Source organism: Patiria miniata, unplaced genomic scaffold (assembly GCF_015706575.1).
Source record: "Patiria miniata isolate m_02_andy unplaced genomic scaffold, ASM1570657v1 HiC_scaffold_13, whole genome shotgun sequence".
Classification (NCBI taxonomy): Eukaryota; Metazoa; Echinodermata; class Asteroidea; order Valvatida; family Asterinidae; genus Patiria; species Patiria miniata.
In genome coordinates, this window is record NW_024037051.1 from 18,903,317 (window position 1) to 18,925,595 (window position 22,279).

Below are 22,279 nucleotides of genomic sequence, written 5' to 3' on the forward strand. Positions count from 1 at the left end.
TATACCGTGTATAACCAATGATCATTACTAATTGCATCCGACAATCGCTTATGCGCATGCGTGTAATAAATCCATTTTATGACTAATGGTCCACCGGGGGAGGAGCGGGGTGTTTACCTTTTTTTGCGTATACGATGTGCATGATGTGTACAAACATGAACAACGCCACTAGAGTCACGTGGTCTTTGATCTTAAACATCTGTATAGATGTACGTGTTTCAACAAACTGCCAATAGATGACGGGTCTGTGACATTTGAACCCAGCTACTACAAAGACGTGTACTCGGCGCTGTTGTGGAGCATTCGTTCAGTAGACATCAAGTTAAAAGCATCCAGTGCATTTCCGCCTCCTGACTTTGCTTTGGTTTTCAAGTCTGTTTGAACCTCAAATGTAAGCTTTGGATAAACGTGGCCAGATTCGTTATGTCAGTTGCTTGGAAAGAAAAAAGCCCTGGCATTATTAGATGTGTTCGTGATTAACGATGATCTGTCACGGATGTACATTGATACGACTTACACTGCTGCTTCTGTGCGAACTTCATTGAAAGTACAAACCGCGCAACAGCCGAGTTAATCTGCGGTGGGGGGGGGGGTGACACAATTTTATGTAAAAGGTTCGCACTGGTGTACGTCTCACATGGCGATACGACCATCACTGCAAGTTTCTTACTGTCATTCGTTTTCTCCCTCACTTTCTAGATTAGCCAGAATGAAGGTTTACATGTGCCTGCTTCTCCTGATGGTCGTCGGATGTGCCTTGTGTTTCGCAGACACGGACGGTAAGTTAATGTTTCATTATCCCTACGGTTCCGACATATATAGCAGTATCCTTGTAGCCACATTCGCACAGCCCCGTGGATATAATGCTTGGAGTAATATATTTTGATTCAATTTTGGATTAATTATTATAGTCTGTAGGCCTACCCACATTAAAATGAAAGTTTAAATTTCTTCGTAGAGGAAAGAACACCCACTGTCAACATTTCTCAAATCCCTTTGCTTAATTTCTGATGATGTTCCATCTTATTAAAATTTAGAGAAAAAAAACTTAGCTTACACACCGACTTTAAGCCAAAAAAAATATGTCTCCGGTTTCTGGTATGGAGCTTGCCCAAAAAGTGGTGCGGCGACGCGGCTTCTTTTGTTTTTTTTACCTGATGTTTTTGCCTCAAATGTCGGCTGATGACTGCAAATGGTGCCCAACTAGACTTGGTGCAAATACATGGGAGTCCAGAGAAGCCACATAAAGCTTATTCTCGATCATAACCCCATCTAAAAACACGTTCAAATTGTGCAGTAGCAGGATTCCAGTCAAACCAGTGAATTTGGCGGTTTTGAGACATCATCTTTCATTGAAAAAAAAACCTTTTTCATTTTGCCGACGCGCATGGCTACGGTGACGCGCGCGCATACCAGAAACCGGAGACTTTTTTTTTGCCTTAAAGAGGGCCGTAGGATGACCACTTTCGGCTGTTGTGCATTTCCCCCTAAACGTATGAGACTTGCATGTTCCAAGGATTTTTAATAAAAAAAAAATTGATACTTTTTTTCCTTCACTTTTTTACACTATGACACTTGAATCGGTTATTTTTAATTCAATATAATGTGAAGATAAGGTCGTGTGCAATTCATGTTACATTTGAGTGCACTGCATGAATTCAGCACCAAAATCCCCTGTTTAATGTCATGCAGACCTTCTTGCTGAGGAGTTGATGCAAGAACTGCAATCTCGCGAGATAGTGAAGAAGACATGTAAGTTCAGTGGTCTTGAGCAATATTTTTTCATGATAACTTGACGCAGGTTGGCACTTAACGACATGAATCGAAGCTTACTATTGAAAAGACGTGTTTGGTTTGAATGCTGTCCCGGCGAACGCTGTTGTAAATCTTGCAAATATCAACAAAGTTTTGTTCATTTCCATGCAGAAGCTCTCATATTCACGACAATTTCCTTGCTAAATCAAAAGGGTTCTCTAATTGCATTGAAAACATTAAAATGTCGTTTTTGTGCACAGTGCACACAGTATTCGTTTTTTTTTAAAATGCATTCAAGGCGACATTTCCACTCTGTGCCGTCTACTTCCAATGAAATATCTGACAAACATCGAATACAATCATCGAATTAAGAACATAAGATTAAGTATTTTTTCTACTCCGTTTATAGGCAATCAATTTATACTGTCAAGAGTTTATTCGCAAATATCAACATTGATTATTCACACACTGAGTGTACGATTCTCTATTCACAGGGTGTTGTTCTTGGCATTTGCCGCTAATTAAATCAAGTCTATCCTGTCGTTTGCCTTACTTAAAATTTGCATTGTTTTGAACCTGAAGACAAAAAAATATTCATATTTTATTCTTCATTGCCTTGTAATTCTTTGAACTGGTCCTTTTATTATTTTGGTTAATTTCTGTTCACTCGGAACATGTTGAAATCTGAAAGCAAAGGGCAAAAAAAATTGCAGGCCGACATTTGAATGAATTATGTGTGTCCATTGAGAAAATTTAACTCTTGGCAAACTTCGTAATAAACTGTCGTTGACGAATTTGAAGAAAAGAATGCCATTTGAAGTTGAACGAAATTATTTGTCATGCCATCCATTGTTTAACTTAGAGAAGCAAATATGTTTGTTTCTGGGACTAAATGTATTAATTTTCAAATAAAACTAACTGAAAGGGCCTGGTTTGAAATTGAACCATCTTTTTTAAGAGTGAGGCGGGGGGGGGGGGTGTTGAAATTGGCCGGACTCCGATATTCTAGAGTTACATTTCTTCAACATCATTCTTCTGAGAAACAACGATATCTGAAATTTGGAACTGGTCCCCTTTTCTTTGTGGTATAAAAAGAAATAGTTTGAGGCTTTTACCTACATGGTAATTTGTCTTGGACGAGTGTAAACATGGACAGTGTTCTTTGAAGCTCCCTTCAACAGGTTATCCACACGAATTCTTCTCTACGAGTCATTCACTACCATGTTGGTTTTCTGTTTCAGATTGCACATCTGAGGCCGATTGTTCTCGTTTAAGGACATGTTGGTTTGGCCGGTGCGTGGATTACTGACAATCAACATGAATGACTTAAACCATGGTAAGCCCATCATTATCGATAGTTTGTAACAATTCGTAAAGATGCTTATGAAAATTGTGTAAATGGAGGCGAAATATCTGTGGTACTGTAATAGTCACGTGGTATGTCAGGTTGTTTATTGCACGCTATATTGCAGCACCCTATGTCTTATGGGAAGCTTAGGGGGTCGGGCCAATTTTTTTGGGGGGCACACTATCATAGCACAGCGCGATTTTAGGGCATTGGTCGGCGGCCCGGGCTTGTACGCTCAACCGGCGGTCACCGGTCACGTTACCGTCCATTGCACGGTGAAATTGCGCCGGCGTGGCCGGCAAGACTTTTCATGCAAGACGGCCAGACCTTATTTTGCACTCGCACTTGTTTTTCAAGTATATGTTTAGTGTTGCGAAAACTCTTTCTTTGCGCGGATGCAGAACTGGCCTGTAAATAGGCCCAGAATTGCCTGCGCGGGCCAAATCACATGTTTGTTCACTGCAAAAACTGTAGTGTTAATTTAACACCATTCGGTATCTATATAGGACAACACCAGTAAAATATAACACCATATGGTCCTATATAGCTACCAATGGTGTAAATTTAACACTGCAGTTTTTGCAGTGTGCTCTCAAATTCTTTGCTATTAGATACATGTGTCGGCCATGCACTTGAAGGATTTTTAGAAAAGATGGGTGGAAGCTGTGCACAGGAGTATGAACTCGTATATTTCTGTGAAATCCGCATGAAATTGGGCCTTAAAATTGCTCAATTTGGCAATGGGGCGCAGCCAGCATTTTTCAAAAATGGCCGTGGGCCACAGGCAAACTTTTCGGGGTGATCATCTTTGGATGGAATTGTCTCCCTAATGTCATGGGATAACTTAACAAAAATGTGAGCGGAAAATGAAAGACTCTGAAATGAGCTTTAATTTGATAGGTGTCGCAAACACCTTGGATAGATGTGAGTATGTTTTTATCAATATTTTTCATAAGTACGTGTAGTTATCAATGAGGTCTATGAGAGTCAATTTGCAGGTTTGCACCCTTAAAGGGAATATACAACATTTGAAAACATAAAAAACCACAAAAAAACTACCAAATTATCACGAAAAAACCTTAATGGAGTGTAAGTGAATGCCAGTCTAAAGCATCCTGTAAAATCATGGCACCGGTTGTGTGGTCATTTTCAAGAAAATTGCTATTTCTGTATTGATTTCCAACGCTGGTCGGCCGACCAGCGTTGGAAAAAAACTGGCTTTTTCAAATACTGCTCCTAATTTATCATGTTTAGTTCGTTCGCATTTTCTTTGAAATCGATTGCACACCTGTGAACGGGTGCAAGCCAGCTAGACTGATTTCCAGACCTTACAATTACCCGACATCTATAAATTGCTCCGTTTCAAGTTAGGTGGGGTCAGGGAAACAGACTGCACGAAAATTATTGTTTTTCTTGATTTTTCAGCATCTACGAACCCAAAATGTCAATCAAGTCGGTTTAACAATATTTGCTATAAAGTAATAACCCCCAAAGTCCATAAATTTCTGAAAATTACAGCAAAAGCAAATGGTGTATATTCCCTTTAAGACATTAAATGCATACATAACAATCGTTAGTAAGTCTAAACGTTTGGTCCTCTGAAACGTCTCTATCGTAAGTCCTTGTATAAATCATGTTGTTGTTTTTTCCCTTTTATTTTCTCCATGCAGATCATCAGTGAATGACCGACAGCAAGTCTTTATTTTGATTAAATGTAAATATTTGATATTCATTCGGCTCAGATCTTCTTGTTACAACAAGATTGTCTCAATTTTGTTGTAACAACACTAGGTGCGTGTTCCAGCTTTCCCCCCGTTGATTCCGTTACAGTACTGTTTTTTTGTAAAAGCTGCTCACCGTACATTTTAAGAGTGATATTAAAACCAAAATGAAACAAAAATATATATTATCGATCCATGAATATATTTAACTATCGGCACATTTGAATTTTTCGCAGAACGCATACAAATCCTGAAGATAAATTCTTCTCTTCTCTCATTGAAGTGACACGAATTATGAGCTCGAGCACGGACTTAAAAATTATGTCAACTATGTTATGTCAAAAAAAAAACACGTTAACTTCTAGTTTGTTTCTGTCCGAAATGTTTTTATTCTTGGGTTTTTGGGTATAGGTCTATTAGTGGTGCGTGGTTATCATTTTCCGTGATGATAGGTTAAATCCACTTTTAAAATATTCGTTCATATTCTTCCTGCATGTATCGCATAAGCAACGCTGGGATATGTAGAAACGTTTGCATCCGAGGATTTTTGTTTTGGAAAAGGCGAATCACTTTCTTAGGGTTAGCCACCAATCTTTCTTCATATAAAAATTTGTAATAAAAAAAGCCGTATCCTCTCCGAGTGATCCCCGTTTGCCATTTCCCAGGTGTGTATCGTAACTTTGGGTGTGATCCCTGGCTGTATGGCATACTGGTTTATGGCTTCTGACTAGCGCCCCTCGAACAAAGATATTGACTAATTGGGGAGCCGCCAACATAGGGCTGGATAGCTCAGTTGGTAGAGCACCAACAGTTATCGGTAATCCGGAGGTCGCAGGTCCAAGCCCCACTCCAGTCAATTCCTTTGTTCAATTTTTCAATACATTTAGCCTATAAGTTAGATGAAAAGCTTGTTAAGAAAGCTGGGTCACTACATTTTGGGTTCGATATTTGCATTCCAGTATAAACGTATAGCAATACCATCATAAATAGCCATATGTCAACTATAGTACCATTACCAAAGTTGGGGCGTAAAAGCAATGGTTCTATAATACAGGGAAGAGGTTTACGTGTGATTTTACTTTGTTGCTCAAGACCTAAATCTGAAAGAATACTATTCCTTTGAAAATGATAATTGCTATATCAATGTAAATAGTGCAATTTGGTTGTGTTAAATACTCAGCCATATTGTACCTCTCTGTTACAAATCTCAGATAGGCTGTTCTTGATGGAATTTATTCTAATAACAGGTGTTTGTTCACTTTAAAAGAATATCTTATTTGTTAAACAGGGCTTTAAAATTATTCGATATTAATTGAATGCAGGCTATTTCTCATCCCTTTAGATGTTTCCTGTTTCGTCAACGTAGTGTGAATGATATAGCAAAATAAATTGACTCTTGCATACAAACAAAAATTGTCAGTGCCCTTGAATGCATTCAAAACGCATGTCTGTAATAGCCATCCTTGTTATTTGATTGTGTTTTCAAACCCTTTCCTCTTTACTTGCAAACTTCAAAAAATGTAAACAAAATTGGTCATAAAAAGGTAAAAGGGACGCCCTCTTTATACCCAATTTGTCTGTAAAGGCCTGTGTGCATTATTGTCCTTTTACCATGACCCACACCTAGTAAATTAGTGCGTCTGATTTTGAGGATGTGTGCGAACCTTTGCCGTCGTTATACCGGTTTAAATCCTAGATATAATATTATGGTGTTCCCTTGGGTTGCAAAAGCAATGGGAAGCTCAAGCAAAAATAGGTCATGCTTTGAGAGCATGAGAACACATCTTCTACACAAACAGGAAAAAATATCACGTTTATTGAAACAAATTCACGTTTGTTAAAGCAACGACCCAGTCTATTTTCTGATTACGTTCGCCATAATTGATTGCAATCGTACCTCATTTTCCTCTCATATTTTAATGCAGAAAAGTAATGCTCTGAACAGTGTAGCCATCATTCTTTCCTTAGCTCAGTGCAGAATTTTATTATACCCATGCAAAGACAGAAAAGCAATAAAACATTTATCTTTAGATAAACATATGTTGACGTCTATTCGGATGTCCATCGATTCTCATGATAACGTTTTTGAGTCTGAGCTATACAGTGGCGTAGGAAGTGGTGGGGGAGGGTAAGGGGGTACCCCCGATATTTTGTAACGAGTGCCCTTTTTTCACAAGCACCTTTTTCAGTGAGTGCCCCTAAGTTTTTGAACGACGGTAACTGTTCCACCAAGAAAAGCGCCACGCTTTGAACAGCGCCCCTGAAAAAAGATGGTGTCCAAACAATATTTGCGTAGGGCGTGCATTATATTAATTTTTTTTAGATATTGTCGTAGCATATGTTGCATAGACTCTATGGACGTGAGAGGCTCTGTCAAGCACCATATTGAAGTTTATAGATACTGACTCAAATTGTGAGAAGCCATGTGCAGCACCAGCAATGAGCTTCAAAAATTTAGACTGTGTCTGTCGCTTATTAACATCCATTGGCGCTATGGCCGAGGCAAAGTATAGTCTGTGTTCTTCTTTTATAACGCCCCAGCCGCACATATTCTGACTATTTTCAACAGATATCTGATTAAGCAAAACCCAATTCAAATGTTCCAGTTAAAGCATGTATTTTCATGTGAGCAATGCGAATAAAACAATCATATATTATATTAAAACAAAAGAAAAATAATTTTCCTCGAAACGGGTCAAGGGATGTAGAATAAAACCTGGTATGCACTTGAAATCATGAACGAAAACTTCCTTTTTTGTTACCCTTTTCATCCATAATTTTCGACAGTTTAAAGATACCTGTTGATTCCATGGCTTAGGTCTACATCCTTCAAATTGCCAGAAAATGACCAAATTTAAAAATAGCACCCCCAAATACCCACATACTAATAATGTTCGTTCTATATAATGTCCGTTCTATACCGTGTATAACCAATGATCGTTACTAATTCCATCCGATAATCGCCTATGCGCATGCGTTTAATAATTCCATTTTATGACTAATGTTCCACCGGGGGAGGGGCGGGGTGTTTACCTTTTTGCGTATACGATGTGCATGATGTGTACAAACACGAACAACGCCACTAAAGTCATGTGGTCTTTTCTTTTAAACGTCTGTATAGATGTACGAGTTTCAACAAAACTGTCAATAGATGACGGGTATGTGACATTTGAACACAGCTACTATACAAAGACGTGTACTCGGCGCTGTTGTGGAGCATTCGTTCAGTAGACATCAAGTTAAAAGCATCCAGTGCATTTCCGCCTCCTGACTTTGCTTTGGTTTTCAAGTCTGTTTCAAACTCAAATGTAAGCTTTGGATAAACGTGGCCAGATTCGTTAGGTCAGTTGCTTGGAAAGAAAAAAAAGCCCTGGCATTATTAGATGTGTTCGTGATTAACGATGATCTGTCACGGATGTACATTGATACGACTTACACTGCTGCTTCTGTGCGAACTTCATTGAAAGTACAAACCGCGCAACAGCCGAGTTAATCTGCGGTGGGGGGGGGGGGGGGGTTGACACAATTTTATGTAAAAGGTTCGCACTGGTGTACGTCTCACATGGCGATACGACCACCACTGCAAGTTTCTTACTGTCATTCGTTTTCTCCCTCACTTTCTAGATTAGCCAGAATGAAGGTTTACATGTGCCTGCTTCTCCTGATGGTCGTTGGATGTGCCTTGTGTTTCGCAGACACGGACGGTAAGTTAATGTTCCATTATCCCTACGGTTCCGACATATATAGCAGTATCCTTATAGCCACATTTGCACAGCCCCGTGGATATAATGCTTGGAGTAATATATTTTATTCAATTTTGGATTAATTATTATAGTCTGTAGGCCTACCCACATTAAAATGAAAGTTTAAGTTTCTTCGTAGAGGAAAGAACACCCACTGTCAACATTTCTCAAATCCCTTTGCTTAATTTCTGATGATGTTCCATCTTATTACAATTTAGAGTAAACAAACTTAGCTTACACACCGACTTTAAAGAGGGCTGTAGGATGACCACTTTCGGCTGTTGTGGATTTCCCCCTAAACGTATGAAACTTGCATGTTCCAAGGATTTTTAACAAACAAAAAAAATTGATACATTTTTTCTCCACTTTTTTTCATTTTTTTTACACTATGACAGTTGAACCGTTTGAAGATAAGGTCGTGCGCAATTCATGTTATATTTGAGTGCACTGCATGAATTCAGCACCAAAATCCCCTTTTTAATGTCATGCAGACCTTCTTGCTGAGGAGTTGATGCAAGAACTGCAATCTCGCGAGATAGTGAAGAAGTCATGTAAGTTCAGTGGTCTTGAGCAATATTTTTTCATGATAAGTTGACGCAGGTTGGCACTTAACGACATGAATCAAAGCTTACTATTGAAAAGACGTGTTTGGTTTGAATGCTGTCCCGGGGAACGCTGTTGTAAATCTTGCAAATATCAACAAAGTTTTGTTCATTTTCATGCAGAAGCTCTCATATTCACGACAATTTCCTTGCTAAATCAAAAAGGTTCTCTAATTGCATTGAAAACATTAAAATGTCGTTTTTGTGCACAGTGCACACAGTATTCATTTTTTTTCAAAATGCATTCAAGGCGACATTTCCACTCTGTACCGTCTACTTTCAATGAAATATCTGACAATCATCGAATACAATCATCGAATTAAGAACATAAGATTAAGTATTTTTTCTACTCCGTTTATAGGCAATCAATTTATACTGTCAAGAGTTTATTCGCAAATATCAACATTGATTATTCACACACTGAGTGTACGATTCTCTATTCACAGGGTGTTGTTCTTGGCGTTTGCCGCTAATTAAATCAAGTCTATCCTGTCGTTTGCCTTACTTAAAATTTGCATTGTTTTGAACCTGAAGACAAAAAAAATAAAAAATCTGAAAGTCAAAAAGTGAATGTAATGAATCTTCAATGGAAATGAAAACAAGATGTTTTATTCTTCATTGCCTTGTAATTCTTTGAACTGGTCCTTTTATTATTTTGGTTAATTTCTGTTCACTCGGAACATGTTGAAATCTGAAAGCAAAGGGCCAAAAAAATTGCAGGCCGACATGTGAATGAATTATGTGTGTCCATTGAGAAAATGTAATTCTTGGCAAACCTCGTAATAAACTGTCGTTGACGAATTTGAAGAAAAGAATGCCATTTCAAGTTGAACGAAATTATTTGTCATGCCATCTATTGTTTAACTTAGAGAAACAAATATGTTTTTTCTGGGACTAAATGTATTAATTTTCAAATAAAACTAACTGAAAGGGCCGGGTTTTAAAAAAAAAATAAGTGTGGAGGGGGGTGTGCCGACTCCGATATTCTACAGTAACCTTTCTTCAACATAATTCTTCTGAGAAATAACGATATCTGAAATTTTGAACTGGTCCCCTTTATTTTGTGGTATAAAAAGAAATAGTTTGAGGCTTTCACTACATGGTAATTTATCCTGGACGAGTGCAACATGGACAGTCTCTGTGAAGCTTCCTTCAACAGGTTATCCACGCAAATTCTTCTCTACGAGTCATTCACTACTATGTTGGTTTCTGTTTCAGCTTGCACAGAGACTGGTCCCGGTTGTATTTGCATATGCGTTATGCGCTGGTGCCGAGATCTTTCTGAATGAATTAAACCATGGTAAGCCCATCATTATCGATAGTTTGTAACAATTCGTAAAGATGTTTATGAAAATTGTTTCAATGGAGGCGGAATATCTGTAGTACTGTAATAGTCACGTGGTATGTCACGTTGTGTATAGCACGCTATATTGCAGCACCCTATGTCTTATGGAAAGCTTAGGGGGTTGGGCCAATTTTGGGGGGCACACTATCATAGCACAGCGCGATTTTCACGCATTGGTTGGCGGCCCGGGCTTGTACGCTCAACCGGCGGTCACCGGTCACGTTACCGTCCATTGCACGGTGAAATTGCGCCGGCGTGGCCGGCAAGACTTTTCATGCAAGACGGCCAGACCTTATTTTGCACTCGCACTTGTTTTTCAAGTATATGTTTAGTGTTGTGAAAACTCTTTCTTTGCGTGGATGCAGACCTGGCCTGTAAATAGGCCCAGAATTGCCTGCGCGGGCCAAATCACATGTTTGTTCACTGCAAAAACTGTAGTGTTAATTTAACACCATTCGGTATCTATATAGGACAACACCAGTAAAATTTAACACCAGATGGTCCTATATAGCTACCAATGGTGTAAATTTAACACTGCAGTTTTTGCAGTGTGCTCTCAAATTCTTTGCTATTAGATACATGTGTGGGCCATGCACTTGAAGGATTTTTAGAAAAGGTGGGTGGAAGCTGTGCACAGGAGTATGAACTCGTATATTTCTGTGAAATCCGCATGAAATTGGGCCTTACAATTGCTCAAATTTGCAATGGGCCGCAGGCAACATTTTTGAAAATGGCGATGAGCCACAGGCAAATTTTGGGGTGATCATATTTGGATGGAATTGTCTTCCTAAATTCATGGGATAACTTTACAAAAATTGAGTGGAAAATGAACGATTCTGGAATGAGCTTTAATTTGATAGGTGTTGCAAACACCTTGGATAGATGTGAGTATTTTTTTATCAATAGTTTTCATAAGTACGTGTAGTTATCACTGAGGTCTATGAGAGTCAATTTGTAGGTTTGCACCCTTAAAGGGAATATACAACATTTGAAAACATTAAAAAACCACCAAAACAAATACCGAATGATCACGAAAAAACATTAATGGAGTGTAAATGAATGCCAGTCTAAAGCATCCTGTAAAATCATGGCACCTGTTGTGCTGTCATTTTCAAGAAAAGTGTTATTTCTATATCGATTTCCAACGCTGGTCGGCCAGCGTTGGAAAAAAACGGCTTTGTCAAATACTGCTCCTAATTTATCATGTTTAGTTTGTTCGCATTTTCTTTGAAATCGATTGCACACCTGTGAACGGGTGCAAGCCAGCTAGACTGATTTCCCGACCTTACAATTCGCCAACGTCTATAAATTGCTCCGTTTCAAGTTAGGTGGGGTCAGGGAAACAGACTGCACGAAAATTATTGATATTCTTGATTTTTTCAGCATCTACGAACCCAAAATGTCAAACAAGTCGGTTTAACAATATTTGCTATAAAATAATAACTCCCAAAATTCATCAATTTCTGAAAATTACAGCGAAAGCAAATGTTGTATATCCCCTTTATAACATTGAATGCATACATAACAATCGTAAGTAAATTCTAAACGTTTGGTCCTCTGAAACGTCTCCATCGTAAGTCCTTGTATAAATCATGTTGGTGTTTTTTTCCCATTTATTTTCTCCATGCAGATCGTCAGTGAATAACCGACAGCAAGGCTTTATTTTGATGAAATATAAATATTTGATATTCTTTCAGCTCTCTTCTTTCCTGATAAGATTGTCTCAATTTTGTTGTAACAACACTAGGTCCGTGTTCCAGCTTTCCCCCCGTTGATTCCGTAACAGTACTGTTTACGTGTAAAGGCTGCTCACTGTGAATTTTAAGAGTGATATTAAAACCAAAATGAAACAAAAATATATATTATCGATCCGTGAATATATTTAACTATCAGCACATTTGATTTTCGCAGAACGCACACAAATCCTGAAGATAAATTCTTCTCTTCCCTCATTTAAGTGACACGAATTATGAGCTCGAGCACGGACTTATTAAAAATTATGTCAACTATGTTATGTCAAAAAAAATATACGTTAACTTCTAGTTTGTTTCTGTCCAAAATGTTTTAGTTCTTGGGTTTTTGGGTATAGGTCTATTAGTGGTGCGTGGTTATCATCTTCCGTGATGATAGGTTAAATCCACTTTTAAAATATTCGTTCATATTCTTCCTGCATGTATCGCATAAGCAACGCTGGGATATGTAGAAACGTTTGTATCCGAGGATTTTTTTTTTGGAAAAGGCGGAACACTTTCTGAGTTGGCAAACTTGTTTGTATTGATTTCAAATCAAAAAAGACATTGAGGGTTAGCCACCTTAATCTTTTTTCATTTAAAAATTTGTAATAAAAAAAGCCGTATCCTCTCCGAGTGATCCCCGTTTGCCATTTCCCAGGTGTGTATCGTAACTTTGGGTGTGATCCCTGGCTGTATGGCATACTGGTTTATGGCTTCTGACTAGCGCCCCTCGAACAAAGATATTGACTAATTGGGGAGCCGCCAACATAGGGCTGGATAGCTCAGTTGGTAGAGCACCAACAGTTATCGGTAATCCGGAGGTCGCAGGTCCAAGCCCCACTCCAGTTAATTCCTTTGTTCAATTTTTCAATACATTTAGCCTATAAGTTAGATTAAAAGCTTGTTAAGAAAGCTGAGTCACTACATTTTGGGTTCGATATATGCATTCCAGTATAAACGTATAGCAATACCATCATAAATAGCCATATGTCAACTATAGTACCATTACCAAAGTTGGGGCGTAAAAGCAATGGTTCTATAATACAGGGAAGAGGTTTACGTGTGATTTTACTTTGTTGCTCAAGACGAAATCTGAAAGAATACTATTCCTTTGAAAATGATAATTGCTATATTAATGTAAATAGTGCAATTTGGTTGTGTTAAATACTCAGCCATATTGTACCTCTCTGTTACAAATCTCAGATAGGCTGTTCTTGATGGAATTTATTCTAATAACAGGTGTTTGTTCACTTTAAAAGAATATCTTATTTGTTAAACAGGGCTTTAAAATTATTCGATATTAATTGAATGCAGGCTATTTCTCATCCCTTTAGATGTTTCCTGTTTCGTCAACGTAGTGTGAATGATATAGCAAAATAAATGGACTCTTGCATACAAACAAAAATTGTCAGTGCCCTTGAATGCATTCAAAACGCATGTCTGTAATAGCCATCCTTGTTATTTAATTGTGTTTTCAAACCCTTTCATCTTTACTTGCAAACTTGAAAAAGTGTACACAAAATTGGTCTTGAAAAGGTAAAAGGGACGCCCTCTTTATACCCAATCTGTCTGTAAAGGCCTGTGTGCATTATTGTCCTTTTACCATGACCCACACCTAGTAAATTAGTGCGTCTGATTTTGAGGATGTGTGCGAACCTTTGCCGTCGTTATACCGGTCTAAATCCTAGATATAATATTATAGTGTTCCCTTGGGTTGGGAAAGCAATGGGAAGCTCAAGCAAAAATAGAGAGCATGAGAACACATCTTCTATACAAACAGGAAAAAAATATCACGTTTACTGAAACAAATTCACATTTATTAAAAGCAACGACCCAGTCTATTTTCTGATTACGTTCGCCATAATTGATTGCAATCGTACCTCATTTTCCTCTCATACTTTAATGCAGAAAAGTAAAGCTCCCAACAGTGTAGCCATCATTCTTTCCTTAGCTCAGTGCAGAATTTTATTATACCCATGCAAAGACAGAAAAGCAATAAAACATTTATTTTTAGATAAACATATGTCGACGTCTATTGATGTCCATGGATTCTCATGGTAAACGTTTTTGAGTCTGAGCTATACAGTGGCGTAGGAAGTGGTGGGGGAGGGTAAGGGGGTATCCCCCAATATTTTGTAACGAGTGCCCTTTTTTCACAAGCACCTTTTTCAGTGAGTGCCCCTAATTTTTTGAGCGACGGCAACTGTTCCACCAAGAAAAGCGCCACGCTTTAAACAGCGCCCCCCAAAAAAGATGGTGTCCAAACAATATTTGCGTAGGGCGTGCATTATATTAATTTTTTTTAGATATTGTCGTAGCATATGTTGCATAGACTCTATGGACGTGAGAGGCTCTGTCAAGCACCATATTGAAGTTTATAGATACTGACTCAAATTGTGAGAAGCCATGTGCAGCACCAGAAATACGCTTCAAAAATTTAGACTGTGTCTGTCGCTTATTAACCTCCATTGGCGCTATGGCCGAGGCAAAGTATAGTCTGTGTTCTTCTTTTATAACGCCTCAGCCGCACATATTCTGACTATTTTCAACAGATATCTGATTAAACAAAACCCAATTCAAATTTCCCAGTTAAGGCATGTATTTTAATATAAGCAAAGCCAATAAAACAATCATATATTATATTAAACAAAAGAAAAATAATTTTCCTCGAAACGGGTCAAGGGATGAAGACAAAAACCTGGTATGCACTTGAAATCATGACCGAAAACTTCCTTTTTTGTCACCCTTTTCATCCATAATTTTTGACAGTTTAAAGATACCTGTTGATTCCATGGCTTAGGTCTACATCCTTCAAATTGCCAGAAAATGACCAAATTTAAAAATAGCACCCCCCCAAAAAAAATACTTATAATGTTCGTTCTATATAATGTTCGTTCTATACCGTGTATAACCAATGATCATTACTAATTGCATCCGACAATCGCTTATGCGCATGCGTGTAATAAATCCATTTTATGACTAATGGTCCACCGGGGGAGGAGCGGGGTGTTTACCTTTTTTGCGTATACGATGTGCATGATGTGTACAAACATGAACAACGCCACTAGAGTCACGTGGTCTTTGATCTTAAACATCTGTATAGATGTACGTGTTTCAACAAACTGCCAATAGATGACGGGTCTGTGACATTTGAACCCAGCTACTACAAAGACGTGTACTCGGCGCTGTTGTGGAGCATTCGTTCAGTAGACATCAAGTTAAAAGCATCCAGTGCATTTCCGCCTCCTGACTTTGCTTTGGTTTTCAAGTCTGTTTGAACCTGAAATGTAAGCTTTGGATAAATGTGGCCACATTCGTTATGTCAGTTGCTTGGAAAGAAAAAAAGCCCTGGCATTATTAGATGTGTTCGTGATTAACGATGATCTGTCACGGATGTACATTGATACGACTTACACTGCTGCTTCTGTGCGAACTTCATTGAAAGTACAAACCGCGCAACAGCCGAGTTAATCTGCGGTGGGGGGGGGGGGGGGCGTGGGATGACACAATTTTATGTAAAAGGTTCGCACTGGTGTACGTCTCACATGGCGATACGACCATCACTGCAAGTTTCTTACTGTCATTCGTTTTCTCCCTCACTTTCTAGATTAGCCAGAATGAAGGTTTACATGTGCCTGCTTCTCCTGATGGTCGTTGGATGTGCCTTGTGTTTCGCAGACACGGACGGTAAGTTAATGTTTCATTATCCCTACGGTTCCGACATATATAGCAGTATCCTTGTAGCCACATTCGCACAGCCCCGTGGATATAATGCTTGGAGTAAATATATTTTGATTCAATTTTGGATTAATTATTATAGTCTGTAGGCCTACCCACATTAAAATAAAAGTTTAAGTTTCTTCGTAGAGGAAAGAACACCCACTGTCAACATTTCTCAAATCCCTTTGCTTAATTTCTGATGATGTTCCATCTTATTAAAATTTAGAGAAAAAAAACTTAGCTTACACACCGACTTTAAGCCAAAAAAAATATGTCTCCGGTTTCTGGTATGGAGCTTGCCCAAAAAGTGGTGCGGCGACGCGGCTTCTTTTGTTTTTTTTACCTGATTTTTTTGCCTCAAATGTCGGCTGATGACTGCAAATGGTGCCCAACTAGACTTGGTGCAAATACATGGGAGTCCAGAGAAGCCACATAAAGCTTATTCTCGATCATAACCCCATCTAAAAACACGTTAAAATTGTGCAGTAGCAGGATTCCAGTCAAACCAGTGAATTTGGCGGTTTTGAGACATCATCTTTTATTGAAAAAAACCTTTTTCATTTTGCCGACGCGCATGGCTACGGTGACGCGCGCGCATACCAGAAACCGGAGACTTTTTTTTTGCCTTAAAGAGGGCCGTAGGATGACCACTTTCGGCTGTTGTGCATTTCCCCCTAAACGTATGAGACTTGCATGTTCCAAGGATTTTTAATAAAAAAAATATTGATACTTTTTTTCCTTCACTTTTTTACACTATGACACTTGAATCGGTTATTTTTAATTCAAGATAATGTGAAGATAAGGTCGTGTGCAATTCATGTTACATTTGAGTGCACTGCATGAATTCAGCACCAAAATCCCCTGTTTAATGTCATGCAGACCTTCTTGCTGAGGAGTTGATGCAAGAACTGCAATCTCGCGAGATAGTGAAGAAGACATGTAAGTTCAGTGGTCTTGAGCAATATTTTTTCATGATAACTTGACGCAGGTTGGCACTTAACGACATGAATCGAAGCTTACTATTGAAAAGACGTGTTTGGTTTGAATGCTGTCCTGGGGAACGCTGTTGTAAATCTTGCAAATATCAACAAAGTTTTGTTCATTTTCATACAGAAGCTCTCATATTCACAATACTTTCCCTGCTAAATCAAAAGGGTTCTCTAATTGCATTGAAAACATTAAAATGTCGTTTTTGTGCACAGTGCACACAGTATTCGTTTTTTTTTAAAAATGCATTCAAGGCGACATTTCCACTCTGTGCCGTCTACTTCCAATGAAATATCTGACAAACATCGAATACAATCATCGAATTAAGAACATAAGATTAAGTATTTTTTCTACTCCGTTTATAGGCAATCAATTTATACTGTCAAGAGTTTATTCGCAAATATCAAGATTGATTATTCACACACTGAGTGTACGATTCTCTATTCACAGGGTGTTGTTCTTGGCGTTTGCCGCTAATTAAATCAAGTCTATCCTGTCGTTTGCCTTACTTAAAGTTTGCATTGTTTTGAACCTGAAGACAAAAAAATATTCATATTTTATTCTTCATTGCCTTGTAATTCTTTGAACTGGTCCTTTTATTATTTTGGTTAATTTCTGTTCACTCGGAACATGTTGAAATCTGAAAGCAAAGGGCAAAAAAAAATTGCAGGCCGACATTTGAATGAATTATGTGTGTCCATTGAGAAAATTTAACTCTTGGCAAACTTCGTAATAAACTGTCGTTGACGAATTTGAAGAAAAGAATGCCATTTGAAGTTGAACGAAATTATTTGTCATGCCATCCATTGTTTAACTTAGAGAAGCAAATATGTTTGTTTCTGGGACTAAATGTATTAATTTTCAAATAAAACTAACTGAAAGGGCCTGTTTGAAATTGAACCATCTTTTTTAAGAGTGAGGGGGGGGGGGGTGTTGAAATTGGCCGGACTCCGATATTCTAGATTTACATTTCTTCAACATCATTCTTCTGAGAAACAACGATATCTGAAATTTGGAACTGGTCCCCTTTTCTTTGTGGTATAAAAAGAAATAGTTTGAGGCTTTTACCTACATGGTAATTTGTCTTGGACGAGTGTAAACATGGACAGTGTTCTTTGAAGCTCCCTTCAACAGGTTATCCACACGAATTCTTCTCTACGAGTCATTCACTACCATGTTGGTTTTCTGTTTCAGATTGCACATCTGAGGCCGATTGTTCTCGTTTAAGGACATGTTGGTTTGGCCGGTGCGTGGATTACTGACAATCAACATGAATGACTTAAACCATGGTAAGCCCATCATTATCGATAGTTTGTAACAATTCGTAAAGATGCTTATGAAAATTGTGTAAATGGAGGCGAAATATCTGTGGTACTGTAATAGTCACGTGGTATGTCAGGTTGTTTATTGCACGCTATATTGCAGCACCCTATGTCTTATGGGAAGCTTAGGGGGTTGGGCCAATTTTGGGGGGCACACTATCATAGCATAGCGCGATTTTCGGGCATTGGTCGGCGGCCCGGGCTTGTACGCTCAACCGGCGGTCACCGGTCACGTTACCGTCCATTGCACGGTGAAATTGCGCCGGCGTGGCCGGCAAGACTTTTCATGCAAGACGGCCAGACCTTATTTTGCACTCGCACTTGTTTTTCAAGTATATGTCTAGTGTTGCGAAAACTCTTTCTTTGCGCGGATGCAGACCTGGCCTGTAAATAGGCCCAGAATTTCCTGCGCGGGCCAAATCACATTTGTTCACTGCAAAAACTGTAGTGTTAATTTAGCACCATTCGGTATCTATATAGGACAACACCAGTACAATTTAACACCAGATGGTCCTATATAGCTACCAGTAGTGTAAATTTAACACTGCAGTTTTTGCAGTGTGCTCTCAAATTCTTTGCTATTAGATACATGTGTCGGCCATGCACTTGAAGGATTTTTAGAAAAGATGGGTGGAAGCTGTGCACAGGAGTATGAACTCGTATATTTCTGTGAAATCCGCCTGAAATTGGGCCTTAAAATTGCTCAATTTGGCAATGGGGCGCAGCCAGCATTTTTCAAAAATGGCCGTGGGCCACAGGCAAACTTTTCGGGGTGATCATCTTTGGATGGAATTGTCTCCCTAATGTCATGGGATAACTTAACAAAAATGTGAGCGGAAAATGAAAGACTCTGAAATGAGCTTTAATTTGATAGGTGTCGCAAACACCTTGGATAGATGTGAGTATGTTTTTATCAATATTTTTCATAAGTACGTGTAGTTATCAATGAGGTCTATGAGAGTCAATTTGCAGGTTTGCACCCTTAAAGGGAATATACAACATTTGAAAACATTAAAAAACCACCAAAAAAATACCAAATGATCACGAAAAAACATTAATGGAGTGTAAATGAATGCCAGTCTAAAGCATCCTGTAAAATCATGGCACCTGTTGTGTGGTCATTTTCAAGAAAAGTGCTATTTCTGTATTGATTTCCAACGCTGGTCGGCCGACCAGCGTTGGAAAAAAACTGGCTTTTTCAAATACTGCTCCTAATTTATCATGTTTAGTTCGTTCGCATTTTCTTTGAAATCGATTGCACACCTGTGAACGGGTGCAAGCCAGCTAGACTGATTTCCAGACCTTACAATTACCCGACATCTATAAATTGCTCCGTTTCAAGTGAGGTGGGGTCAGGGAAACAGACTGCACGAAAATTATTGTTTTTCTTGATTTTCCAGCATCTACGAACCCAAAATGTCAATCAAGTCGGTTTCACAATATTTGCTATAAAGTAATAACCCCCAAAGTCCATACATTTCTGAAAATTACAGCAAAAGCAAATGGTGTATATTCCCTTTAAGACATTAAATGCATACATAACAATCGTTAGTAAGTCTAAACGTTTGGTCCTCTGAAACGTCTCTATCGTAAGTCCTTGTATAAATCATGTTGTTGTTTTTTCCCTTTTATTTTCTCCATGCAGTTCGTCAGTGAATGACCGACAGCAAGTCTTTATTTTGATTAAATATAAATATTTGATATTCATTCGGCTCAGATCTTCTTGTTACAACAAGATTGTCTCAATTTTGTTGTAACAACACTAGGTCCGTGTTCCAGCTTTCCCCCCGTTGATTCCGTAACAGTACTGTTTTTTTGGAAAAGCTGCTCACTGTACATTTTAAGAGTGATATTAAAACCAAAATGAAACAAAAATATATATTATCGATCCATGAATATATTTAACTATCGGCACATTTGAATTTTTCGCAGAACGCATACAAATCCTGAAGATAAATTCTTCTCTTCTCTCATTTAAGTGACACGAATTATAAGCTCGAGCATGGACTTAATAAAAATGATGTCAACTATTTGTTATGTCAAAAAAAAATATATACGTTAACTTCTAGTTTGTTTCTGTCCGAAATGTTTTTGTTCTTGGGTTTTTGGGTATAGGTCTATTACTGGTGCGTGGTTATCATCTTCCGTGATGATAGGTTAAATCCACTTTTAAAATATTCGTTCATATTCTTCCTGCATGTATCGCATAAGCAACGCTGGGATATGTAGAAACGTTTGCATCCGAGGATTTTTGTTTTGGAAAAGGCGGAACACTTTCTTAGGGTTAGCCACCAATCTTTCTTCATTTAAAAATTCGTAATATAAAAAGCCGTTTCCTCTCCGAGTGATCCCCGTGTGCCATTTCCCAGGTGTGTATCGTAACTTTGGGTGTGATCCCTGGCTGTATGGCATACTGGTTTATGGCTTCTGACTAGCGCCCCTCGAACAAAGATATTGACTAATTGGGGAGCCGCCAACATAGGGCTGGATAGCTCAGTTGGTAGAGCACCAACAGTTATCGGTAATCCGGAGGTCGCAGGTCCAAGCCCCACTCCAGTTAATTCCTTTGTTCAATTTTTCAATACATTTAGCCTATAAGTTAGATTAAAAGCTTGTTAAGAAAGCTGAGTCACTACATTTTGGGTTCGATATATGCATTCCAGTATAAACGTATAGCAATACCATCATAAATAGCCATATGTCAACTATAGTACCATTACCAAAGTTGGGGCGTAAAAGCAATGGTTCTATAATACAGGGAAGAGGTTTACGTGTGATTTTACTTTGTTGCTCAAGACGAAATCCGAAAGAATACTATTCCTTTGAAAATGATAATTGCTATATCAATGTAAATAGTGCAATTTGGTTGTGTAAAATACTCAGCCATACTGTACCTCTTTGTTACAAATCTCAGATAGGCTGTTCTTGATGGAATTTATTCTCATAACAGGTGTTTGTTCACTTTAAAAGAATATCTTATTTGTTAAACAGGGCTTTGAAATTATTCGATATTAATTGAATGCAGGCTATTTCTAATCCCTTTAGATGTTTCCTGTTTCGTCAACGTAGTGTGAATGATATAGCAAAATAAATTGACTCTTGCATACAAAAAAATTGTTAGTGTCATCCTTGTTATTTGATTGTGTTTTCAAACCCTTTCATCTTTACTTGCAAACTTGAAAAAGTGTAAACAAAATTGGTCATGAAAAGGTATAAGGGACGCCCTCTTTATACCCAATCTGTCTGTAAAGGCCTGTGTGCATTATTGTCCTTTTACCATGACCCACACCTAGTAAATTAGTGCGTCTGATTTTGAGGATGTGTGCGAACCTTTGCCGTCGTTATACCGGTTTAAATCCTAGATATAATATTATAGTGTTCCCTTGGGTTATGAAAGCAATGGGAAGCTCAAGCAAAAATAGAGAGCATGAGAACACATCTTCTATACAGGAAAAAAATATCACGTTTATTGAAACAAATTCACATTTATTAAAGCAACGACCCAGTCTATTTTCTGATTACGTTCGTCATAATTGATTGCAATCGTACCTCATTTTCCTTTCATACTTTAATGCAGAAAAGTAAAGCTCCCAACAGTGTAGCCATCATTCTTTCCTTAGCTCAGTGCAGAATTTTATTATACCCATGCAAAGACAGAAAAGCAATAAAACATTTATTTTTTAGATAAACATTATGTTGACGTCTATTCTGATGTCCATCGATTCTCATGATAACGTTTTTGAGTCTGAGCTATACAGTGGCGTAGGAAGTGGTAGGGGGAGGGTAAGGGGGTACCCCCGATATTTTGTAACGAGTGCCTTTTTTCACAAGCACCTTTTTCAGTGAGTGCCCCTAATTTTTTGAGCGACGGCAACTGTTCCATCAAGAAAAGCGCCACGCTTTGAACAGCGCCCCCGAAAAAGATGGTGTCCAAACAATATTTGTGTAGGGCGTGCATTATGTTAGATTTTTTTGTAAAGCCTTGAAGCATGTATTTTTGTTT

At 38.4% G+C, this 22,279-nt stretch overlaps 3 long non-coding RNA genes across 3 annotated transcripts; all 3 read left to right on the plus strand.

The window, feature by feature from the left end:
* The first annotated feature begins 265 nt into the window (after positions 1–265).
* Positions 266–12,181, plus strand: LOC119719342. Its single transcript, XR_005269903.1, has 5 exons — positions 266–391; positions 700–779; positions 1,693–1,752; positions 2,997–3,091; positions 12,145–12,181. It is a non-coding gene; the product is annotated as an uncharacterized LOC119719342 (long non-coding RNA).
* LOC119719347 lies at positions 8,025–9,117 on the plus strand. The gene is made up of 3 exons (XR_005269904.1): positions 8,025–8,132; positions 8,449–8,528; positions 9,059–9,117. It is a non-coding gene; the product is annotated as an uncharacterized LOC119719347 (long non-coding RNA).
* Positions 12,182–15,408: 3,227 nt separating the features above from the next.
* LOC119719352 lies at positions 15,409–20,691 on the plus strand. Its single transcript, XR_005269905.1, has 5 exons — positions 15,409–15,534; positions 15,855–15,934; positions 16,847–16,906; positions 18,149–18,243; positions 19,922–20,691. It is a non-coding gene; the product is annotated as an uncharacterized LOC119719352 (long non-coding RNA).
* The last annotated feature ends 1,588 nt before the right edge of the window (positions 20,692–22,279 follow it).